The sequence below is a fragment of the Tupaia chinensis genome, unplaced genomic scaffold (assembly GCF_000334495.1).
Source record: "Tupaia chinensis unplaced genomic scaffold, TupChi_1.0 Scaffold000355_1, whole genome shotgun sequence".
NCBI classification, from domain to species: Eukaryota; Metazoa; Chordata; class Mammalia; order Scandentia; family Tupaiidae; genus Tupaia; species Tupaia belangeri.
The window spans coordinates 15,398,537-15,403,225 of record NW_006159850.1 but is presented as its reverse complement, the minus strand read 5'-3'; the positions used below and the strand labels follow the sequence as shown (position 1 = coordinate 15,403,225).

Here is a 4,689-nt window from a genome sequence, read left to right as displayed (position 1 = left end):
GCTTGGCCATCCCCCCGGGGGGTGATTTCTTGCTTTCTGTCTCTGTGTTTCTTGCGAGCGCACACACCCTACAGCAAAAACCTCTCCAAAAAAAAGAGCTATCGTTTCATTTTTAGTTTGCTTAGTTTTTATATATTATTAATTTTAAAGAATCATTTGTTAAGTTTATTATCATCTTTTTTATTTTTAAAGAATTATTTTATTTAAATGTATTTATTTATTTTCATTTGACCAGAGAAGGACAGAGTGAGAGAGAGAGAGAGAGAGGGAAAGTGAGAAAGCATGTCATCAAGTTCAAACTTGAACCACAGTTGGCCATGTGGGAGTCCAGCACCCTTAACCACCATGCCACCTGCTGGCCCCATCATGATTATCTTTTAATTTGCTACAGGGCTCATGTGCTCACCAGAGGGGAACAGAGGAGGGGGAAAGAGAGAGAGAGAGGGGGAAAGTGAGAAAGCAAGCCTCCAGGTCTGGGACTCAAACCGTGGTTGGCCATGTGAGAGTCCAGCACCCTAACCACCTTGCTGCCTACTGACCCCTTTATTTATTTTTAATTGTCATGGTGGTCACCAGACAGAGAAGGAAGCACTCTCCAGTGGGGCATGGTCATGCCACAATCCCTTCTCTTTCATTTCTTTATACTATTGGGATCCTGTGCACACATGCATATATACCATTGTGTAAGAGACACTATTTTATTAAAAAAAAACAAAAACAAAAACAAATAGCTGGGGGCTGGCAGGTGGTGTGGTGGTTAAGGTGCTGGACTCTCACATGGCCAACCATGGTTCAAGTCCCAGACCTGGCAGCTTGCTTTCTCACTTTCCTTTCCTCACTTTCTCTCTCTGTCTCTCTCTGGTCAAATTAAAAAATAATAATTATAATAACAAATAAAATTAAATAAATAATTCTAAAACAAAACAAATAGTTGTGTTTTTCCCCTGAGCAGTAAGGGTATAGTGGAAAATATAGGCTGGGAAAAAAAAAAAAGAAACAGGGGCCAGCAGGTGGCATAGTGGTTAAGGCACTGGACTCCCACATGGCTGACTGTGGTTTCAGTCCTGGACCCAGTGGTTTTAATTTCACACCAGTTACATGTGTGTGCATGCTCCAAATTCCAGGAGGAGAATAGAGGAGGAGGGATTGAGGCATGGCCATCCTCCTGGGGGGTAATTTCTTGCTTTTTCTCTCATTGTCTCTTTCTGCCCAGTGAGTACATATGCCCTATAGCAAAAATCTCTCTTAAAAAAAAAAAAAAAGAAACAAAACCATAATCAGACTGGCCCTGTAGCAGCATAGTAATTAAGTACCCCCTTCTCTCTCTTTTATTAAAAAAAAAGAAAAGAGAGGTCAGCAGTTGGCATAATGGCTATGTCGCTGGACTCCCATGTGGTTGACCGTGGTTAGAGTCCAGGACCTGGTGGCTTAAACTCAGGCTGGGCGCATTTGCATGTGTTCATGTGTGCCCAAGATCCCAAGAGGAGAATGAAGGAGAAGGATTGATCTGTTGTTTTGTTTACCTGAATTTTTTAAAGTACTTGCATTCTTCTAGTTAATTATTTTTTTGTAGAAGTTTCCACATTTTACTGTATGTGGAACATATACACATAAAATAGTTATGCAACAGATACGAGTATAATAACTACACATAGTTATAAAGTACAGCATGTTTTTTTCTTTTCTTTTCTTTCTTTTTTTTTTTTAAGAGGTTTTTGCTATAAGGCGCATATGCTCGCCAGACAGAGAGAGACAGAGAGACAGAAAGTAAGAAATCACCCCCCAAGGGTGATGGCCATGCTGCAATCCCTTCTCCTCCATTCTCCTCTCTGCATCTTGGGCAGGTGTGCACACGCACCCGGCGTGAGTTTAAGCCACCCGGTCCAGGATGCAAACCGCGGTCGACTGCATGGGAGTCCAGCGACATAGCCATTACGCTAACTGCTGTTCCCAAGTTTGACCAGTTTTAACTGCCTGTGCTATGATTATGGGTAAGGGTATTGCCATTGTTACTTGTTTAGAATTGTATGATTATTTGGGAAATCCTGTCTTCTCTTTAGGGATAACCAAAAGAGTACTTTTCTTTGTTAGTCTGTAAGTGAAAAATACTTTTAAAATGGCAATGATAGAAAAATAAGCTTTGACAGAAATAAAGCAAAATTTAAAACTGGACTTCTTTGGCAGAGGAATGTCATAATTTATAAGGTGTTTAGAATTAGTGGTTTAAAGTTCCACCTCTATCAGATACTTGAAACAAAAAAATGTGTTCTGTTGTTATTATTGTTATTTTGATGCTAATAGAATATAATTTCAATGAGGTAATGTGAAAATTATTTTTGCCCCTTTGGTTGCTCTTTACTTACAGCATATTTGCCATAACTTCATGGATTTTGCCTTTTATGTCTTTCTTGGTGATGGTTTGCTACAGCCAAGAATATGGTCAGCAGTGTTGAATCAATGAGATCCAAACTGTCAGCTGTCAGGTAGTACCCTTCTTTTTTTTTTTTAGAGCATATATGGAAAATTTTACTTTATAAAAACAATATATTTGGATATTTTATATATAGTATAATTTAGCAATCTAGTTAATGTTGACAAATGTCACTGTTTTAAGTCACCCACTACATATACAAAAGATCCCAAAGGACATTCAGCAGAGATTTTACTCCTGAAAGACAAAATTTCTGATTTATTTTTTTTTCTTGTATTTTTTGAAGAAGATATTCCATTTGTAAATTCAAGTTTGGTTGGCCCTTTTTAGTCTTTTTGCTCAATATCTTAAACACTTCCATTTTCTTTCTTTCTTTTTTTTTTTGTAGAGCTTTTGAGCTTCTTCTTTCTTGTTTTCTTCTCTCAAATTCTTGTCTCTTAGCAGCACACTTAGCTTGTACCTGTTCATATTCTTCTTGTGCTTTCTGATTTGAAGTTTTCTTTTTCTTTTTCTTTGGAATTGTAATGGAATTTACTGGTTGGCTACACTGTTCTTCTGGCTGAAGCTGGTGAGTACTACATTGATCTTTAGACCAAGCCTGGTCAGTGCTACATTGTTCTTCAGGCAAAAGCTGATCAACTTCTTCTAACAAAGGCTTGTCAATTTTTCTTAGTTGCTTCCTAAGTCTTTCCTCTCCAGCTAAATGGAGCTGTTTCAGATGATCTGGGTATCGATCTGTGAATTGGGAGTCCTCTGATTTTTGAGCCTTCTTTTCCTTCCATAATAATTTCCTGTAATTTTGCTGAATCTTAAGTTTTCTTCAAAATGCAAAGCCTTGTCCCTCATGAATGCTACCCACGCAGGCTTGCAGGCTGTTAGGCCTCCATGTCCTCTGTTTCACCTTCTTATTTCTGAATCCTATCGGAGAAGCCCTTTTGCCATCCATCCCCAAACTCCCAGTCCGCCACCTCGCTGCTGGCCTAACCGGCGCTGTCACAGACAATTTTGGTCACAGACAATTTCGTCCTTGGGTAGTACCCTTTTCAGAGACATATTTTTTTTTTCTTTTTTTTTTTTTAATTTTTCTTTTTTGGGGGGAGAGGTTTTTGCTATAGGGTGTGTATGCTCACCAGAAAGACATAGAGACAGTGAGACAGAAAGCGAGAAATCACCCCTGGGGGGATGGCCACACCACAATCCCTTCTCCTCCATTCTCCTCTGGGGATCTTGAGCACACATGCACGTGCACCCAGTATGAGTTTAAGCCACTGGGTCCAGGACTCGAATCACAGTTGACTACATAGGAGTTCAATGACAAAGCCATTAAACCAACTGCTGGTCCCCTGAGACATATTTTTCTAAAACAAGGAGTATGTGAAAGGTTCAGGAAACTCAGAACATAAAATTTCTGTAGACTAAAAGACATTTAGAAATAAGTTTTGGGGCCAGAGCAGGTGGCATGGTAGTTAAGGTGCTGGATTTGCCTATGGCCAACCGAGGCTTGAGCCCCGGACCTGGTGACTTGAGAATCATATGAGGTGCATTTGAATGCATGCCCAAATTCTCAGGAGGAGAATAGAGGAGAAGGAACTGCACTGTGGCCATTACCACTGGAGAATGATTTTTTTACTGTCCTTCTCTCTGTCACTCTCTGGCAAGTGCACAGCCATATGGCAAAAATTTTAAAAAAAGAAAGTTTTGGATTGAAGGTAGACCTATTTGGATACAGGTCTTGGACTAGGTGGTTTTTGTCGTCATTATTGTTATTTTTTAAGTAATTATTTTTGTTTTATTTTATTTTAATTTGACTAGAGAGGGACAGAGTGAGAGAGAAGGAGAGAGAGAGAGAGAGAAAATGAGAAAGCAAGCCGCCAGGTCCAGGACTTGAACCATGGTCAGCCATGTGCCCTCAACCACCATATCACTTGCCAGCCCCATGGACTATATGTTTTGTAAGGTTCTTTCCTTCTGTGAAGCGTGAATTGAACAGAGACTCAGGGAACTGAAAAAAGATGTGAGGCACTGATGTCATATTGTTTGTTGCTGAGTTCAAAGTGAGCTTGTAGAGCTCTAGTAGCACTCACAAGGTGCTTCCTCCCTCTTGGAGTTTGTAATGCTTATGGAGAACACAATTGCTGAACAGATTCCTACCTCTTGGAGTTCGCAGTGTAGAAGTGAGCTGAGTCAAGGCCAAGCCAAGCCAAGGCCATCAGGGTTCACCAGGCTGAACCAAAGCCAACCAGAGCAGGGCTAACTAT

The 4,689-nt window shown here is 40.2% G+C and overlaps 1 pseudogene; it reads right to left on the bottom strand.

Moving 5' to 3' along the window:
* Window positions 1-2,511: 2,511 nt before the first annotated feature.
* LOC102495870 (thyroid transcription factor 1-associated protein 26 pseudogene) lies at window positions 2,512-3,440 on the bottom strand (annotated as a pseudogene).
* Window positions 3,441-4,689: the final 1,249 nt, after the last annotated feature.